General features: G+C 42.8%; 1 pseudogene; it reads right to left on the bottom strand.

Moving 5' to 3' along the window:
* Positions 1 to 20,623: 20,623 nt before the first annotated feature.
* LOC102418090 lies at positions 20,624 to 21,211 on the bottom strand (annotated as a pseudogene).
* Positions 21,212 to 21,541: the final 330 nt, after the last annotated feature.

Raw genomic sequence — 21,541 nt, 5'->3', positions numbered from 1 at the left:
GAGGGATGAATAGACAGAACGCAGGATTCTTAGGGCAGTGAAACTACTCTGTATGACACTAAAGTGGTGGATACATGCTGTTATAAATTTGTCCACGCCCACAGAATGTACAGCACCAAGAGTGAACCCTGATGTGAACTAAGGACTTTGGGTGACAACGATGTGTCAGTGTAGATTCATCAATTGTAACACATGTACCACTCTGGTGGAGGGGATGTTGATAGTGGGGGAGGTTGTGCACGTGTGGGGGACAGAGGGTAGGTGGGAACTCTCCATACTTTCTGCTCAATTTTGCTGTGAACCTAAAACTGTTCTAAAAACAAGTTTATCAGGAGGCAGGGGGCAATGGGGTGATAAGGACACACATGTAATACCTTAATCAATCAAGAAAAAAAAGGAGGTGACCTCCCCAAAATATTTTAAAATAAAAATAATAAAAACAAGTTTATTTTTTAAAAGGGGGCATGGTAGAGAGAGGTATTCTGATGACTGATGATTTAAGTCTGGATCCCTTAGAAAATACAACTACAGATCAACTAAATGGGCAGCCCAGACTCTCTAATCTGGTTTGAGGCAGTCTTCTTTCTTTTCTTTGTAATTAAAATTTAAAGGTATAAGAACAAGCATACAGGTAATCCTATCTAATAATAGACAAACATGGTAATTGACTGTACCTTCGCTAAGCCTCCCATAGGCCAATCAGCACGATATGCAAATTAACCGCCAACAAAGATGGTGGCTAATTTGCATACTGCAGGCAGGGAGGGACAGCGCCATCCCTCCTGCCCTGCCGCCATCTGGGCCTGCTATCTGTGACCCGGGGCGGCAGGTGTCCCATGTGCGACCTGACTCGGGGTGGCCGGGTGGTGCAGCAGCGGTCGGCTGGCCCACCCGGCCGCCATCCGGGCATCCCATGTGCGACCCGACCCGGGGTAGTGGGGCGGGACTGCGTGGCTCCTCTGTCACCCCAGCTTCTTCATCACAGATCCCTTGGGGGCCTAAGCCTTTAGTCGGACATCCCCCGAGGGCTCCCTGGCTGCCAGAAGGATGTCTGACTGCAAGCTTAGGCCTGATCCCCCCGGGGAGTGGGCCTAAGTCAACAGGTGGACATCCCCCAAGGGGTCCTGGACTGCAAATGGGCGCAGGCCAGGCTGAGGGGACCCCCCCCCCCTGAGTGCACAAATTTTTGTGCACTGGGCCTTTAGTATTTTATAAAAGGAATGCATTTACTAAAAATTGGAATACACAAAGTGATGTATGCACTTCAGTGTGATAGGCTGATAGGCCAAGAAAAAGAGTTGTTTGTTCTAAGTGCAGCAGAGTTCACCAGGGAGGGTCACCTGCCAATTTTCCGTGAAATAAAAACAGATAGAAAACTCACAAGGGAGAACACCAGGATAGTGTTCTCAGGATGGGAAGGAGCACGGCCTTATTTTAGTGCAAAAGAAAAACAGGCAACTGGAAAGACAGTGGAAAAGAAGCAATGCTACCAGATGTATAAAACAAGAAAGTAAAACCTCATTAAAGAAAATTTTTAAATGCTGAAGAATAAAGTAAGATATTTTTGAGAGTTGACATAATACCACTTAAAAAGTCCATTCACTCTCAAGAGAGTGAAAGAACTAAGAGGCTGGCTTCAGGGTCAACAGTAGCCTTCTGCATCAGCTGCAGGTAGTGAGGTTCTGGTGTTGTTGAGGTTGAAGAAACCCTTAGTGTCATAGATCCAGAGAATTTTTTCAATGAATTGAACTCATGATGTTGCTATTTTATTTTTTTAATCATATTTTCAATGATTTCAGAGAGGAAGGGAGAGGGAGCGATACATAGAAACATCAATGATGAGAGAGAATCATTCATCGGCTGGCTGCCTCCTGCATGATTGAGCGGGCAACCCAGGCATGTGCCCAGACCAGGAATCAAACTGTGACCTCTAGGTTCATAAGTCGATGCTCAACCACTGAGCCATGCCGGCTGGGCCTGATATTGCTATTTTAAAATACCAGTAGTAAGTGTAAGTTTCTATCACTGCGGTTTGACATTTTAATATTCTAAATAATCCTTCAGATTATATTAAATTTATGACTAAATTTTAAATCACTGAAAAATATTTTAATTAACAAGTTTAGAATCAATGTTTAATGCTTAAGGAAAACGGATTTTCTCCGTTTTGTGTATTAACAATTAGCTTAGAGCATTAATTACAATACAGGAGTGGGGAGTGCTCCTCTCCTTTAGAAGCCCATGAGACTTTATGAACCCCCCAAAAGGGAGAACAGATTAAAAGCCCTAAGAAGGCAAGTACTCCTGGAACAACATAATCAACTCTGAGAAATTTATTTTAAGGAAATAATGAAAATATGAGCAAAGGTATAATTATGAGGATATTAGTCTAAGTGTTGCTAAGTGTAGCAAAAGCAGAAATAACTTAAATGTTCAAAAATGAGGCCTTTGGTATTGATAAACATCTAAAAGTTTGCAACTCATCCTACTGGGGAAGCTGTAAAGAATGAGTCACTGTCCACTGCTGGTTGACTACAAAACAGCGCAGCCCCTGTGCAGGAGTGTCTAGCAAAAGTATAAATGCAAAAAAAAAAAAAAAGTACAAATGCATTTTGACTCAGCAATCCCAATCCTGAGTTATCTTAGCAATACACCTGTACTTGTAGGAAATAACATGTATAAGTTTATTCTTTGCCTCTCTGTTTGTAATAGAAAAAAGATGAGAAACAACCTTATATAGAGGACACTGGTGAAATTAACTATGGTTGATCCACACAATTGTATATTTTGTGGCTGTAGGGGAGAATGAGGATACTCTTGTAGTGATAATGGAAAAGCTCCAGAAATATATTAAGTTAAAAAAAAAAAGTAAGGTACAGAGCAGTGTAAATAGTATGTTCCCTTTTGTATAAGAAAGCAGGGGGAAATAAGAATGTATATTTGCATTAGCTTGTATTTGAAAACACTGAAAGCATACCAATAAAAGAGGTTACTGATGAGGAAAGGGGCAGGATGGCAGCAAGACTTCTGGGTTTACCTTTATAAACTTTTGATTTCTGAACTGTACAAATATATATCTTATTCAAAAATTACATTAAAAACAGGAGTATTATTAAATTATGATGTTTCTGCATGATAGCCTACTAGATAGTAAGTAAATTGATGCTGTAGGTGTTTAAATACATAGATTAAAAATGTTCAAAATATATAACTGTTGGGGTCCAACCCCAGCAGGTCCAGGGGTTCCCCAAGGTGTGGACGGAGTCGGCGAAGAAGGAATGACACGGAGATAGCGTTCAGTTGATCAGCAGCCTAGCCAGGTTCTCTAGCCAGGGTCTAGCCAGGATCTCCAGCCAGGTTCTGTGTGTTATTGTCTTGTTACATCTGTATTTATACCAGTTGATTTTAATCCTATCAATTTATATTCCAAAGGTTAGGGCGTTTCTTATCTCTATTCCAGGGAGTAAAGATTATGTAGCTTAAGCATGATTGTTCGTAGTTAAAGTGATTAACTACCTGCCTGGCACTTAGTTAAGGGGTTTTATTCCCTCCCTAACTTCAGGGAAAAATCCCTACCTGGGGAAACAACCTTTCTCAGAGAGGTGACCTTGGTTAAAACACATAACGCCAAGAAGGGGAGCAAACATATTAAGAACAGTATGCCATATACGCCAGGTCCCTTGAAACATATGCTGTGCAGATGTTTCTTCCCTGCAGTGACTATGTCAAGCAGCAAGGATGGACCAGCTTCCGGCATATAACAAATAAGAAAAGCAGATTATAAGAAAGTAATATATGATACTATAATTTGAGGAATTATATTTACATCTCTAGTGTGGCTTCTTAAATGTAGAATGGCTCAGTGAAGTGTCCATTTTTAAGTCTATTTTTTGACTCCTAATCCCCATGCCTCAGAATGTGACTGTATTTGTAGATAGTGTCTTTAAAAACATAATTAATTCTAAAATGAGGTCATTAGAGTGGACCCCAATCCACTATGACTGGTGTCCATATAAAATGAGGAAATTGGAACACAGATTTGTACAAAGGGAAGACCATGTGAAGACACAGAAAGAAGATGGTCAGCTACAGGCCATGGAGAGAGGCTTCAGAAGAAACCAATGCTGCCGATACCTTGATCTTTGACTTCTAGCCTCTAGAATTGTGAGAAAATAAATTTCTTTTGTTTAAGCTACCTGGTCTGTGGTACTTTGTTATGACAGCCCCAGGAAACCAATACCTATAGTCCTACATTCTGAAAAATTTTAGTAGCTTGTACCCACTAGTGATGTAAGAGAATGCTCGTTTCATACCTACTTCTAGCTAGTTAGTTAAGTCAAAATATGGTACTATACCCTAATCTGCATTTATTTACATTTTCCTTATATTAAAAATTTATATTACTGCCTGGCTGGTGTGGCTCAGTGGTTGAGTGTCAACCCATGAACCAGGAGGTCACTGGTTTGATTCCCAGTCCAGGCACATGCCTGGGTTTTGGGCTCGATCCCCAGTAGGGGGCGTGCAAGAGGCAGCTGATTGATGATGTTTCTCTCATCTATCTCTCTCTCCCTTTCCCTTCCTCTTGCTCTAAAACATCAATAAAAACATATTTTTTTAAAAAGTTGCAATACTGTTCTGAATTTGAGTGTCATTACACTGCCATGATCAGTGAACTGACTGGTTATTCTTAGATTAATAAAGCTGAGCTGGAGTGTGGTGACTAACGTGTGTATTTATAGAGCCCCCCTGAAGGAGGAATAAGGCTATAATGCCACCCACACCTCATGGTCAGTATTGCTCCCTGCGTGTGTAACAGTCCTGGCTGGGCTGCTCCCACCATTCCTCCTCCTGCCACCCCTCAGGCCTCACTGTCGCTGCTGCTTTCCCAGCTTGAACACCTGTTCTCCCAGGGAACACCTAGGCAAATATATGGGGCAGGCAATATTTCAATCCCAGAAATAATCAGACAATCTCCATAATAAGCACATCTAATGAGCTGAGCACCACAGTAAATGAAAACAATTTCTCTGTGGAGAAAAAAAAGCAAAACAAATGAACAAGCAAAGAAACACCCAGTCTTGAAGGTCAGGAATACTTTTGAACTGACGATTTTTGCATTGTATTGCAACATCCTCATATCTGAACCATCTAGTGACTAAACTAGGATGCTTTACAAGGGAGAACTTGTCGGCTGATTTTATTAGGGCAAGGTTAATTTATTGTGAATGCCATGAAATGTAAAGAGGGAAGCTGGGAACTCAGAGGACGTAGTTGCAGAAAAAGGGAAGCTGCATTTGAATCTGAATACATCCCAGAAGCTGAGGGTGACTTTACCCATCAGGTATATACAGCTGGGTGTACCAGGAAGAGCAGTGATGAGCAGCCGGCCCAGAAGGCACTTCTAAAGACACCGCTACTTAATCTCATTTGATCTTTGCAGCAAACTCCTTTGGGCACACGAAAACCTTACTATGGTTAATTTCTCTACTTCCTGCCCTTGTTACCGTCTTAGAAACGAAGAAGTGCTCAACAGTTCAGAGAACTTGAATCCTATACAGTTGTCAGTATTTGTAACACAGGACATATTGCTGTAGAACCTTTCATGCAACAAAAATTTAAACAAGTGTTTTATTACTTACCTGGCTCGCTTTCTAGAACAGATTTTGGTTGTAGGAAGCTTTTTCATTTTTACCACAGGTTATTTCAAACCGTTTGTCATGGCAAATGTACTTCCTCTTCCTTTTCTTGCTTAAACTCATCTCAGATGCCACAGAGTGGTTACCCCATATTTTAATATACCAGAGATGTAATATACAAGGGTACTTCACTGATGAACACACCAAGTTTAATTTTGCAATGCTATTTTCCACTGAACCCTCTCAGTCCAGTATTCGACATCAGAAATACATATATCCCGGGATATCAGAATTAAGTGGATGCTCCTTCTACCTGTTCTCCCAGTTTAAAACCTGTCTAACAAGTGTCGCCAGTTTGGGACTCAGGAAATTGATGAGCATCAGCATAAATGCAGCCTGGCCACTCCAGCGGTTATGCCTTATCACAGAGAAACATTCCTGGTTCCTTCCCCCAAACGCCATTCCTCCTCATGCTCTTTTTGCCACTTGAACCTAACATTCCTGAGTTTCCTGAGATCTCTTGGGTTGATACTGCTTTATCTTGTAATAAGTCCCTGGCGTTCGACTTCGTCATATCTTTCTTGCCTGGTTAATATATTCCCCCAAGCAAATAGGAGACATCCTATTAGACTTCCTTTATCAAAGTCAGTGTGGCCTCAGGGAGAAGGATTCTGAACAAGGAGATAGAAGATTTAAATTCCAGCACCAGCTCCTTTCATAACTGGTTATGTGACCTTGGAAAAGCAATTTAGGTCCTCTGTACCCCTAGCATGTCGTTTCCAAACTGTAATAAATATTATAAATCCATTCCGTTCTCATCATTTTTATCACCAAAAAGCATTCATCAAATGCCTACTCGGTGATGGCACATGGCAGGGTGAGGCAGGCAATCAGGGCCCCTGCTAGTCGGTCAGGGGTCTAAAGCAGAGCATTTGAGCCTCTTATGAGGCTTTGTTCCTGCGAACCTCATATGAGCGTTTGTTCGCAAAGTTTTACTACTCTGTGGGGAAATAAGAAAGCACACAGTAAAAATCGGTGCTTTATCTTTAAGGTTTTATTCTGGAGTAAACGTCATTTCTTTTATGGAATTAGGGCCATAGTAGATGCTACTTTCTAAACTTTTTTTAAAAATTGCTTTTTAAAAAATGTTCATCTTTTCAGGTTTTGCTAATAGGTGAATGTCGCGTCTGAGCTCTGCAAGACTACAGAGTTCTGCACTGGGCCAGGTCTCTCTTGAGAAGGAGCCTGGATCCCACCTCTAGCAGCCAACATCCTCTTCCAGACAGTGGTGTGTAGTTTTAGAACTTGTTGAACTGATGGTCTCTGGGCAAACTGGGACCTGCACTGCCTTTTAGTGACCATGTCAGGTGGGTAAGTCCTATAACCCCTCCTACCTCAGGTTCCTCATCTGTAAAATGGTGTTAAGAGAGATCAGTTGTTCACCTTTTATCCTAAAAGGTAACAAAGACTTTCTCCTTGACCAAACTCTAACCAGGGGTGGGGAATGTCCGGCCCCTCGGGCTGTATAAGGCCATATGGCCCAGGGAAATCATTTGGTCTGGCCCTGACAAGGCATTAGGGGTGAGTTAGTTAAATATTTGACCAAGCCAGAGCCGGTTTGGCTCGGTGGATGGAGCGTCGGCCTGCGGACTGGGGGGTCCCGGGTTCGATTCCGGTTGGGGGCATGTACCTGGGTTGCGGGCACATGGGGGATGTGCAGGAGGCAGCTGATCGATGTTTCTCTCTCATCGATGTTTCTGACTCTCTATCTCTCTCCCTTCCTCTCTGTGGAAAGTCAATAAAATATATTTAAAAAAAAATATTTGACCAAATATAACAGGCTAATTTTATTTATTTATTTATTTATTTATTTATTTATTTATTTATTTAAACAGGCTAATTTTTAAGTTGAAAATTTTGTATGGCCCAAGAATCCTATATAATAAAAGCATAGCAAGCAAATTGTCCCCTCGACCAGGAGTTCGACCAGGGGGTGGGGTCGGCCAGGGAAAGGGAAGGAGTACCCGGCTGGCAGCCAGCAGCCACTAGGGACCCTACCAGTGCATGAATTTCGTGCACTGGGCCTCTAGTAATGTTATAAATATTCAAATGACCCTTGGCAGAAAAAAGGTTCCCCACCCCTGCTAAACCCTCAAGGCCTTGACCTTGGACTCTGTCCTTCAAGTTTTAGCAAGAATCCTGCTGGGTCAGTTTAGCAGAAATATCCCCAACCCTTGATATCTGATCAAATTTCTCATTCCCCACCCTCAATATCTTATTACCCTGGCTTGAGTAGGTCTAGCAAGAATCTCTTTAGCCTTGATGTTTCATCCTAGTACTTGCTATACACTCATCCTTACCCTGTGCTTTGGCTATAAACCTCCACTTGTCCTTGTTGTTCTCAGAGTTGTGCTGGACCTCTCTCCCCTATATAAAACCCCATTCTAGTTGTCATTCTTGGGGAGCACCCAAGAATGACATGTGCACAAGCTCACAGCTCTCTGCATTCCGTTCTGAGCACTAGTTGTATACCACTTCACCCCTTCCACTCTCCCTTGATAAAGCACACCTGAATGCCAGTTAAGTTACATTAATGTGATTTAAACAGTAGTTCTCAAACTGGAGTGGGCATCAGAATAGCCGCCAGTGCTTATTAATCACAGGTTACCAGGCCCCACCCAGATTCAGTAGGTCTTGGGTGGGACTTGAAAATGTGCATTTCTGTTAAGTTCTCAAATGATGTTGCTGCTGGGAGTGGTGGTCCTGGAACCATACTTTGACAACCATTGTAGGATAAGAACTTTGAATCCACTAGAATTTAATAATCCACCAATCAATCAGTCAATCATTCACAAACTGCATTTTCATTATTTGTAATAAATTACTTTCTACCCTTTGGTTTAACTGAATTAGCAACCCCTCGAGGGCCTTTCAGCTAAAAATTCCATGACGTTTGAGTGAGGCAAGACAATGGGTCTTGATTCAACAATTGAAGCCTGACCCCCTCTGCAATCATATCTTTTTTCAATTCTTGTCAGCATCCCTTCCACCCCACTTACCTAATGACTCTAACACTCAGTATCATAGGAACCAAGGATGGCAACTGTGTTCATTTCATGCATGAATACAGAATGCAGCGCTCCTCTCCGTCTTGACAGAGGGGATGAGAATCTCCTCTTTCCCTTGGAGATCTCTCTAAGGAAATCAAATCTACATTCTGGCTCTTCTGAGGTTGGAGGGAGGTGATTTCAGGCCCAGCAAATGCTGAAATTTGCTTTTAATATTGTCCAAGACAGGCATCATGGTGGTGCCTTGGCTTTTCTCTGATGGAGCCCAGAGGCCATTTTAAGTTGAAATCCAAAAAGAACCAAAAACATTTAAATTATATACATAGGCTTTCCTAGTAGTGATGTATTTTCTTCTTTTTTAAAAAAAACATATTTTTATTGATTTTAGAGAGGAAGGGAACGGGAGAGAGAGAGAGAAACATCAATGAGGACAAAGAATCATTGATTGGCTGCCTCCTACACACCTCTTACTGGGGATCGAGCTGTAATGCAACCCTGGCACATGCCCTGACCAGAAATTGAACCATGACCTTTTGGTTCATAGGTCCTCACTCAACCACTGAGCTACTGTGGCCGGGCAGTAGTGATGTATTTTCTGTGAACATATTTCAATCAATTGTTCTGCAGAGACTGACTGTCCAAAAGAAAGAAGAAATATTCCTTGAGGTTTTGGAAGTCTGTTGGCTTTATGGTCTACCAGATGCCAAGAGAGGCCACTTCAGCAAAGTGGGAAGTGCATTGGGCAGCAGCCATCACTCAGGCCCAGCTTTGTTTAGAAGGAGGCTCTTATTGGTGCACTCACACAGTGGGATACTTATTCCTCCAAGCTTTTTTACAACGTACCTATCACTACACCTTTCTCAGGGGAATCTATACAATAAAAGCCTAAGTGACTGTTATGGTGGATGACCAGAATGACAGGTCACTTGAAACACAGGAGCTGCCCCCTGGTGGTCAGTGCGCTTCCACAGGGGGAGTGCCACTCAGCCAGAAGCCGGGCTCACAGCTGTCAAGCACAATGGCGGTGGCGGGAGCCTCTCCTGCCTCCGCTGCAGTGCTAAAGTGCAGTGAGCCAAGCGGTAAGGAGCAGTGAGCAGGTGGCGGGCGGTAAGGAGCGAGGGTTCCTGGACTGTGAGAGGGATGTCCGACTGCCAGCTTAGGCCTGCTTTCCAAGGAGTGGGCCTAAGCCAGCAGTCGGACATCCCCCGAGGTGTCCTGGACTGTGAGAGGGTGCAGGCCTGGCTGAGGAACCCCATTCCAGTGCACGAATTTCATGCACTGAGCCTCTAGTTAATTAATAAGAAACATCCACTCATGGCTACTCATTTTTTTAATGAAAAGAGCTGTTAACATACAAAGTTCTCTATGTGCCAGTCATTATTATAAGGACTATCCTGGTATTAATTCATATAATCCTTACAATAGTCCCATAAATACTGTTATGAATTCCATTTTATAGACAGAGAGACTGAAGCACAAAGAATTAATTTGCCCATGGTCACACCTCTTAATTATTAAGAGGTAAAGAAAGATAGGATTCAGATCAACATTGGCTTCAGAGTGCATTCTATGCTGCCTCTTTTTTTTTTTTAATGGAGAACAACCTTCTAGATCAGCGGTTCTCAACCTGTGGGTCGAGACCCCTTTGGCGGTTGAACGACCCTTTCACAGGGGTCGCCTAAGACCATCCTGCATATCAGATATTTACATTACGATTCATAACAGTAGCAACATTACAGTTATGAAGTAGCAACGAAAATAATTTTATGGTTGGGTCACAACATGAGGAACTGTATTTAAAGGGCCAGAAGGTTGAGAACCACTGTTCTAGATTAATAAAATCCATACTTCAAATGTCTTATTAAATCACTGACAATCAGAACCTGTTATGGATTAAATTGCCCCCCCCCCCCACCACCACCACCACCAAAAGATAACCCCCAGTACTCCAGAATGTGACCATTGTGTAATTAGTTAAGATGAACCAGTGAGGCTCAGTTGGTTGAGCATCATCCTATTGTAGGCAGTTAGACAGACATGAGCAGAGCAAGGATGATGGGCCAGGTGCAGAAGGTCACCAGGCTGGAAAGCCCCAGGTGCCTAGCAAAGGACAATTGTAGGGAAGGACCTCACCCCCAGGATGACCTTTCCTCTCCAAGCATATCACTGGTCATGCGGTTTGGAACCCCTGACCTTTCCTCCCTAGAGATAACATTTAGCTCCAGGCCCAGAAAAGCAACAAACCAGACCAGTGATCCCATGGCTGACATCAGGACCAGCTACATTGGATAATGACCCCCTGCCCTGGAACAGACTAATCAATCAGTGGAGACCTAGACCCTGAAAGGACACACCTGGAAAGCTGCTGAATATTCTATTAAGACAGTGGTCCTCAACCTTGGCTGCACATTAGAATCACCTGGGAATCCTTTCCTTAAAAATATATTTTATTGATTTTTTAGAGAGGAAGGGAGAGGGATAGAGAGTTAGAAACATCGATGAGAGAGAAGCATCGATCAGCTGCCTCCTGCACACCCCCTACTGGGGATGTGCTTGCAACCAAGGTACATGCCCTTGAATGGAATCGAACCTGGGACCCCCCAGTCCCCAGGCCAACGCTCTATCCAGTGAGCCAAACTGGCTAGGGCTTGGGAATCTTTTTTTTTTTTAAATATATTTTATTGATTTTTTTACAGAGAGGAAGGGAGAGGGATAGAGAGTTAGAAACATCGATGAGAGAGAAACATTGACCAGCTGCCTCCTGCACACCCCCTACTGGGGATGAGCCCACAACCCAGGTACATGCCCTCGACCGGAATCGAACCTGGGACCTTTCAGTCCGCAGGCCGACGCTCTATCCACTGAGCCAAACGGGTTCTGGCGGGAATCTTTTTAAAATCATGATTTCTGGGCCTCATCCTCCAGAAATTCTGTTTCTTTGTTATGGGGTAGGGCCACAACATTAGTAACAAAAAAACAGAATTTCCGGAGGATGAGGCCCAGAAATCAGGATTTTAAAAAGATTCCCAGGTGATTCTAATGTGCAGCCAAGGTTGAGAACCACTAGTCTAGGAGATCCGTCTGCCACCAGAACTATGATTCCCAGCATTCCTGGTGCTCCCGCACTCTGGGCTTCCACTTCCAGTCCTGGGGCTGCCACCAGAACTACTATTCCCAGAATTCCTGGTGCTCCTGGTGCTCTTGGTTTTCCCTTCCTGCTCTGTCTCCATCCCATGGCCTCCCACTGTGCCAAGTCCTCCAAGTCACCAGCTCTCCCTCTCTGCTCTCCGTTTGGCGGCTTGGGGAGCCAAGTTCCCCAAGCCGCTCCACTCTCCGTCAGCTCTCCCGCTCTGCTCTCCACCCGGCGATTTGGGGGGAGCGACCGAGGAAACCACGTCCCCCCAAGCTGCTGGCTCTCCCACTCTGCTCTCTGCTTGGTGCCTGTGTATGCAAATTAACCCACCATCTTTGTTGGGTTAATTTGCATGCTCACTCCTGATTGGCTGGTGAGTGTAGCAGAGGGATGGCCAATTTACATGTTTCTCTTTTATTATATAGGATGTTTTCTTATAGTTTGAGTCTTGTCTCTGAATTCTTTCCTAGCCAGAACTCACATACCAAGGTTGCTGAACCCAAGTCCGGTCTGATTCTACCACTCTAACACCTCGTGCCATTCCTGCCACCTATAACAGTCCCATGTGCTGAAAGGTTGCTGGTTCAATTCCTGTTCAGGGCATATGCCTGGGTTGCAGGCTCAATCCCCGGTAGGTGGCATGCAGGAGGCAGCTAATCAATGTTTTGCTCTCACATCGATCTTTTTCTCCCTCTCTCTCTAAAATAAATAAGTAAATTTATTTTTTTTTTTTAAAAAGATGAGGTTATACTGGTGTAGGGTGGGCCCTTAATCCAATATGACTGGTATCCTTATGAGAAGATAGCCATGTGGAGACAGACACAGAGATAATGCCACATAGAAAGGTAGATATCAGAGATATGCATCTGCAAGCCAAGGCATGTCAAAGATTGCCAACAGACCGTCAGAAGCCAGGAAAAGGCAAGGAAGGATTCCCTTACAGGTTTCAGAGGAAGTGTGGTCTTGCTTGATTTCAGACTTCTAACCACAGGAACTATGAGACAATAAACTTTTTATTTTAAGCCACCTAGTTTGTGGTACTTTGGTATGGTGGCCCTAGGAAACCAATACAGAACTGATACATTTATTTTCTCTCACTTCTCCCTTCTAACTTCCAATGGCAATGCTGTAGAATAGCAGGCCTACTTGGTAGGGCAAGAAGCAAAAATCTGAGTTGTTCATTCATTCAGAGACTGCATGATTCCAGTATATTGTGGGTGCTTAGTGAATGTTTGTTGATTGAGTAAATTCTTCCAATATTTATTAAAGGACTACTTACTCTTTGCCAGGATTATCTAAACCTGGGACAAAAGTCTTAAAAATCAAGAATAGACACTAACATTCCCTCTCTCAAATCCAGATGACTTAAGTAGTATTAGCCACTAAACTTTCTTTCAACATCCCTTACACAAGGAAAAATAACTGTGTTAAGAATTGATTTCTGTAGTGCAAAATCTCAGCGGGAAGGCGGGGGTGGGGGGGAGGGTGGGAAGGAGGGTGGTGAGTGGGAGGTAATCAACCAAGGACCTTGCATGGCCCATGGACACAGACAATGGGGCAGTGAGAGCCTGGGGCGGGAGGTGGGGGTGGGCTGGAAGGGATCAATGGGAAAAAAAGGGGGACATATGTAATACTTGCAATAATAAAGAATTATTTTTAAAAAAGAATTGGTTTTTGTCCTATTGGTCTCTATTTTTGAGTAATGCTTTACCTCTTTTTCATTTTCTTGCCTCTGTCTGATGGAGATGCTAATGAATGGAGAAAGGTATGAAAAACAGATGTCAGGAGGGAGAAGTACAATCCCCACATCTGATCTTGAGGGCTTGGATAACTGAGGGGCATCACCGTCCAACTGTAGAAAAAGCACTCTGAACATGTTCTAGGCATTAGTATTTATTGAAGCCTCTAAGGGCACTTTTGCTGTTGTTAATCCTCGACCGAGGATATTTTTTCATTGGTTTTTAGGGAGAGTGGAAGAAAGAGGGAAAGACAGAGAGAAACATCGATGTCAGAGAAACACATCGATTGATTGCCTCCTGCACGAGCCCTGACCAGAGCCTGGGCCGGGGAGGCCCCTGCAACCAAGGTACGTGCCCTTTACTAGAATCGAACCCTTTGGTCTGCAGGCCGACGCTCTATGCACTGAGCCATACTGGCTAGGGCTATAAGGGTACCTTTTAAGAGGTTTGCCCAAAGTCAAAGAATGAAATGATTATCTGAAAATAAATTTATTCAACATGTTGAGTGAAAAGAGCAAAGAAACCTATATGTAATATAGTCTCATTTTTATAAAACAGTGGCAAAAAATCCTGTGTATCTATGTGTGTATAAAACTGTTTATGTATATTTATGTATCTTTAAGATTGTAATGAACATGGAGGTGGAAGCATACTGTGTCAGTTTCCTATGGTTACTATAACGAATTGCCACAAACAACAGAGAGCAGTTGAATTCATAGAGATAGAAAGCAGAATGGTGGTTTCCAAGAGCTGAAGAATGAGGAGATGCATATCTAAAGAATTTAGTGAAGACTTCTGGAGATTGATTGTATGACAATGTAAATGTATTGAACACTAAAAAATACACACTTTAAAAATGGTTAAGATGGTAAATTTTATGTTATATGCATCTTACTACAATTTTTTTGAAAGCTAAATTTTTGAGGTAGGTTTATTGTGAGCCCTATTTTCGAGGAAAATGAGGCACCACAATTTGCCCAAGAGCTAATGATGGGAAATGACTGGGATGTAAATGCAGGAAATCTGACTGTTAAGGCCTTCCTCCTAATTGCTATGATATATAAAAGGTAAAATAAAATAGTCTCTAGTTATTAAAAAAAAAAAAAAACACGGAGAAAAACAATACCCCCTTCCCCGTTAAAGTTATTCTATCCTTCTGAAGGCCAGAAGTCTGACACTGGCTTCCCTGGGCTAAAATCAAGGTGCTGGCAGGGCTGCGCTCCCTGGAGTCGCCAAGGGAGACTCTGTTCCTCAGCTATTCCCGATGCTGGCATTCCTGGGCTTGTGGCTCACACTCCAATCTCTGCCCCTGTGGTCACATGGCCTTCTTCTCGTCTGTGTGTGCCAAATCTCCCTCTGCTTCTCTCTTACAAGGACACTGTGATTGCATTTAGGGCACCCCTGGGTAATCCAGGATAAAATTCCCATTTCCATCTCCTTAACTCAATCACATCTGCAAAGACTCCTTTTCCATATAAAATGACATTTACAGGTTCCAAGAATTAGGACCTGCTATTTTGGGGATCCATTTTCCAGCTTACCACAGATATATACTACATCATACACATGGGGAGGGGCAACATGATAGCCAGCCTTCAAGATGAGCCTCAATGGCCTGGCCGGTGCGGCTCAGTTGGTTGGGCATCCTGTGCACCTAATGGTTGCCTGTTCGATTCCTGGTCAGGGCACATGCCAGGGTTGCAGCTCGATCCCTGGCAGGGGTGTGTGCAGGAGTCAGCCGATCGGTGTTTCGCTCTCACATGGATGTTTCTCTTTCTTCCTCTCTTTCTAAAAATCAATTTAAAAATCTTTAAAAAAGAAAAGATGGGCCTCAATGATTCTTGCCTCCTAATATTCACACCTTTTTATAGGCTATTCCTACACTGAATGAGAGCTGTCTATGTGACCAAATATAATACGGCAGAAATTACAGTGTGTGATTTCCAGGCTAAGTCAGAAAGGGCATGGTAGTTTCTGCCTTGCTCTCTTGGATAGATTGCTCTGAGGGAAGCCAGCCATCATGTGAGGACACTCAACCAGCCCTGTGGAGAGGTCCACACACAAAAAGACGGAGGTCTCCCACCAACCACCAGCACCAACTTGCCAACATGTGAATGCGCCACCTTGGAAGCAGATCCTTGAGCCCCAGATAAATCTTAAATAACGACTGCATCCTCAGAACTGCCCATCACCCAGCCAGGCTCTCCCACCCACAAAAATTATGAAAGATAATAAATGTTTATTGTTGTTTTAAGTCAGTAAATGGTGGGGTAATTTGCAACACAGATAGCAATTATGGGAGGGGAGACCAAGTCCCCCACCTCCAAAAAAACCCTACACTTAAAAAAAAATCCCCTTCTTTCTACCCATGCATTTAAGTAAAATTATATATATTTTTATTTTTGTTTTGTCTTGTTTTGTTTTTTCTTGGTCATGGTGTTTTCATACCAGCCATGCTCAGGCATTAGGGTGGCCATGCAGGTCTTTTTTTTTTTTTCCCTTCAGGCCAGCCGTGCTGGATTTTGTTGGCAGTGTTGCAAAAGTTCCCCCATTTTATCTGTTTGTCTTATATGTACATAAAGTATTGGCACTGCCTCCTCTCCTCTCTGCTCCGCCATTGGCGAGTAGTACTTTGTGGACCCTGAGGGCTAAGAAGAGCTCCTAGTGGCTAACAGGGCTCAAAAAGGTAAAAAAAATAAAAAACCTCTCACCCTTCTCTGCACAGGGTCCTCTCTTAACTTAATGGAGAAGCTTCTGTGCTAAACTGCCTGCCTGCACTGTCAAATTATATATATTTTTAAATTTTACAGCAAATACCTGGAGCTTATACAATATGAATCTCTGAGAATAAGAAATGGACTGGAGTGGCACGCGGCTTTCTGCATCCCAGGGAGCAGAGAGGAGAGAGGTGTCGTGCTATTGTAGTTACCTTGCCTCTTCTTATACTGAGGGATGCAATTAGTGTCAGTCGTTATTGCTTACCCAGTATTCATTTTCCTTTCCTCTAGCAATAGTGTCCCACTTTTCCTCTAGGAAAGCACGCTAGAAGGACATAAAGGAACAAGAGGATGAAAAAAGAGCCAGATTTGAAGGCAGGACAGACTGAAAAAGAATAAAAGCCTCTGGTGCTCTGCTTATGACTTCCATAATCTGTGTAAATCAAACATAAAGCACCTATGTATGTGTGTGTGAGGACAATCCACTTCTATCCTGAACCTTACAAACCCCTTGGAGGAAAGATGATGTACTGCTCTATTAGCTGCTAAAAAAATCCAAAGATTACTACTGTTTAATGATTAAGTATAGATTAATGTAAAACATTCTACAATATGGCGCAATCTATTTTTCTATTCTTTCACCCTCTATGTGGCTTAGACATTAGTCAGCTCAGGCTGCTATAACAAGATGCCACAGACTGAGTGGCTTAAACAACAGAAATCATTTTCTCATAGTTCTGGAGGCTGGGAGTCCAAGATCAAGGTCCGAACATGGTTGGTGTCTCATGAGGCCTCCTTTCTTGACTTGTAGCCTTCTCCCTGTGAAGGACTTTCCTCTACACACACACACACACACACACACACACACACACACACACACACACACAGAGAGAGAGAGAGAGAGAGAGAGAGAGAGAGAGAGAGAGAGAGAGAGAGAGGAGGAGGACATCAGCACTATCAGTTTAGGGCCCCACCATTTTTACTATATTAATTATCTCCTTAAAAACAGTATCTCTAAATGCAGTTGCATTGGTACTTATGGCATCAACATATGAATTTGGAGGGAAGACAATTCAGTTCATAGCAGACATTTATTGCTCACTAAATATCCATGCGCTCCCTGACTTTCTTAGGCCCACTACAGTTAGTCAGGGTCAGGTGACTAGTCTGCCCAATTGCTGTTAGCAAGATATACATGTTTCACTTCTGACTGAAGCTTTTAAAATATGGTGCATGGCCCTGCCAGAGTGGCTCGGTGTTTGAGCATTGACCTATGAACGAGGAGGTTGTGGTTCAATTCCCAGTCCAGGCACATGCCCAGGTTGTGGGCTCGATCCCCAGTGTGGGGTGTGCAGGAGGCAGCTGATCAATGATTCTCTCTCATTGATGTTTCTATCTCTCCCTTCTTTTCTGAAATGAATGAAAGAAAGGAAGAAAGAAAGAAAGAAAGAAAGGAAGAAAGAAAGAAAGAAAGAAAGAAAGAAAGAAAGAAAGAAAGAAAGAAAGAAAGAAAGAAAGAAAGAAAGAAAGAAAGAAAGACCTGGTGCATAGCCCTTCAGGTTTCTCTGCTTTTGTCTTGATGACCTAGAAGCCATATATTCTACACTAGAGGCCTGGTGCATGGATTCATGCACTGGTGGGGTCCCTCGGCCTGACCTCTGCGCTGCCGCAGCCCGGCCTTACCCACCAGCTCGTTGGGCTCCAGCCCGCTGTCTGCGTCAATCCTGCACAGCACGAAGTAGTGCATGAAGCAGCAGGTGGCCAGGGAGGAGCCCAAGCCTGGGCTGGGCTCCTGCTCATCCTGGCCCCGCTGCACCTGCTCAGGTGCACAGAGCGAGTGCCTGAGGGAAAGGCTTATGCTGTCACAACTGCGCTCACCAGCTGTGAGCCCAGCATCTGGCGCCCATCTGTCAGCTGAGCAGAGCTTCTGCTGCGGGAGCGCACTGACCATCAGGGGGGCACCTCCTGTGTTGAGCATCTGCCCCCTGGTGGTCAGTGCGCATCATAGCTACCGGCCGGTCATCCAGTTGTCCGGTCATCCAGTCACCCAATCGCCCGGTCATCCAGTCACTCAGGCTTTTATTGTATAGATGATGTAGCCCGGATCCTTGAATGACTATGTTGGAGCCTTACCCCCAGTCAATTTTCTGGACATGTATCACGAATTAGAAATAAACCTATGTGATATCAAGCCTTCTAGATTTCAGGGTAAATTTATAATTAAGCAAAACTTTGCACTTCCTGACTAATCATTAAATCTTATTCTTCAACCACAGTGAACTACTAAATAAATGGAAAGATATCCCATATTCATGAATCTGAAGTCTTCCCCAAATGGATCTACGAATGCAATACAATCCCTATTAAAATCCCACTTTTGTTGTTGTTGTTGTTAATCTTCACTTGAGGATATTTTTTCCATTGATTTTTAGAGAGAGTGGAAGGGAGCAACGGGAGGGAAGGAGTGAGAGAGAGACAGAGTCAGAGAGAGAAACACCGATATGAGAGAGACACATTGATTGGTCACCTCCTGCTGGCACCCTGACTAGAGCCTGGGATGAAACCTACAACCCAGGTACGTGCCCTTGAGCAGGAATCAAACCCACAACCCTTTAGTGCTCCAGCTAATGTTCTAACTACTGAGTCACGCCAGCCAGGGCCCTACTGGTTTGTTTTTATGCTTTCTCTTTCTTTTTTTTTCTTTTTTCTTCTGTTTGCAGACTTTCATAAGACAATCCTAAAATTCATATGGAAATGCAAGGAATCCAGAAGAGTCAAAGCAACCTTGAAAAAAGAACACAATTTGAAGTTCACATTTCTCAATTTCAAAACTTAGTACAAAGCTACAGTAGTTAAGACAGCGTGGAGCTAGCATAAGGATAGACATATATATCAATGGAATAGAATTGAGAATCCAGAAATAAACACTTACAGTCAATTTATTTTCAGCAAAGTTTAGTCTTTTCAACAGATGATTCTGGGATAACTGAGTATTCACATGCAAAAGAATGAATTTGGACCTCTAACTCACTTTATACAAAAATCAGTTCAAAATGAATCAAAGGCCTATATGCAAGAGTTAAACATGACACCAAAAGCACAAGCGACACAAGAAAAAAAAAAGATAAATTGGACTTCATCAAAATTCAAACTTTCATGTTTCAAAGGAAACTATTAAGGACGTGAAAACAACCCACAATTGGGAGAAAATGTTTGCAAATCATATATCTAATAAAGGTCTTGTATGCAGAATATACAAAAAAAACCCCAAAACTTCTTACAACTCAAAGTGTAAAGAAAACTAGCCCATGTAAAAATGGGCAAAGGATCTGAACAGACATTTATCCAAAGAAGATATACAAATGGCCAATAAGCACAATAAAAATGCGTAACATCATCAGTCATTAAGAAAATGCAAATCAAAGCCACAACGAGATACCATTTTACACCCACTAGGAAGGCTGTAAGAAAAAATAAGAGAAAGATAGCAAGTATTGGAGAGGATGTGGAGACATTGGACCCTCTGTACATTGCTACTAGGAATGTAAAATGGTGCAGCTGCTTTAGGAAAGGGTCTGGCAGTTCTTTAAAAAGTTAAACAGAGTTACTGTGACGCAGGCTTTCCACTCTTGGTTATATGCCCAAGAGAATTGAAAACATATCCATGAAAAACTTGTACATGGATATTCATACATTCTCTTTTGTTGGTTTAATACTGTTTATTAGCATAGTAACAAATGTAGACTTAAGTAGTCGGCATCATATAACCAATCCACTGAACAACTCCTATCCCACACATTACAGTTAACAGCTTAAGGTATTTTACTACAGGTTTTCACAGGTCCTGATTCTAACCTCTAATCTTTTCACAATAAAGCATATTGTCATATAAAATAAAATACATAATTACTCATTTCCTGTATGGTCTTATAGACACATGTCCATTTAATATATATGAGATGACAGTCTCTAAAAACGGTTAAATATCATTGTTCCTTTCCAAGAAGGGAAAAGAAGTTTCAATTTTTTTTAAGCAAAAAAGTATGTAGCTTTGGAAGGACTTCACATAAAAGGCCATGTGTGCAACCTGTACAAAATTAAGCTGTTTTAAATTTACAGACTACAAGCAACCGAATCCAAAGGTCTATTCTCTGTGCTACATTTCAACTTACATGGCAGAACTAATGACAATTTTCAATGTTGCTAATACCAATTCTGTCTACCATAGCAACATACCTTACGTTACAACAAAATCTTAGGAAATAAGACTGAATAATGTCTGTTACAGAAATACCCTACTCTCTACCAACTCCCACCCTCCCTCACTCCTTCAAAATCTCTCTGTGACAGACAAATAATGTAAGAATTGTGAAAACCCAATTTGTGTAGCGTATCTCTTGGTCCACTGTTCGGCCATTCTGTCATGTTCTGCTCTGTTGATCATATACTGAGTGGCAATACTTCTCACCTAGAGATCGGCAGGATTACAGTCTGTAAGAAGTGAGCAGGTAGAATGGAGAGCTTTAGAAATGCTTAGTGCTGGACTCCAATTATCTTTCAGTATGTCCAAGCCAATAACTCCTTGACTGTTATTCCAGTGATAGATTCTTGTCTGAAATGTAACCTTTGGAAGATTGAAGGGGTGCTCCGGTGTAAAAGTGGTATCGAGGAAGAATACACCACCCTCATACACGGATGCTGGCGGCTCCAGGATGGTTGATCTCCATTCATAGATGTTATCGCCTTTGGACTAGCACTGCAGTTAGCTGGCGGATCTAAAGTGGAATCTGCCAGTTCCTTCCGAATCCTCTTACTCATTCACTCTGTTCTTGGGGGTGTTTGTTTCTTTCTCAGTTTGCTGGTTGGAGGATGAAGATGAGGAAGAGGTGGTGCTGGTCCTCCAAGCGTCATCTGACATGGGAAACCCCCACCTCGCCCCACAGACAGCCCCTCTTTTTGTGTCTGGCTCCTTGTGTTGCTGTGGCAGCTGCTCTCATACATTCTTATTGACAATAGCCAGAAAGTGGAAATAATCCAAATGTCCATCAATTGTTCAGTGGATACACATGTTCTTAATGCTTCCTTATTTTCTGAAATGATCTTTCTCTGACCCAAATCCAGAATCAGCCATTTCTCCAAGGAGTCCTGACTTCTTTCATGATTGAGAAATGAAATGTAAAAACCAAAATCGGGGCACCAGGTGTGTTCATTGCTACTGAGCTTTAGTTACTTCTGGGCACTGTCAGTG

This window comes from Myotis lucifugus, unplaced genomic scaffold (assembly GCF_000147115.1).
Source record: "Myotis lucifugus unplaced genomic scaffold, Myoluc2.0 scaffold_5, whole genome shotgun sequence".
NCBI lineage: Eukaryota > Metazoa > Chordata > Mammalia > Chiroptera > Vespertilionidae > Myotis > Myotis lucifugus.
Note: the sequence above shows the minus strand (reverse complement) of the source record. Positions and strands in the feature narration are given on the sequence as shown.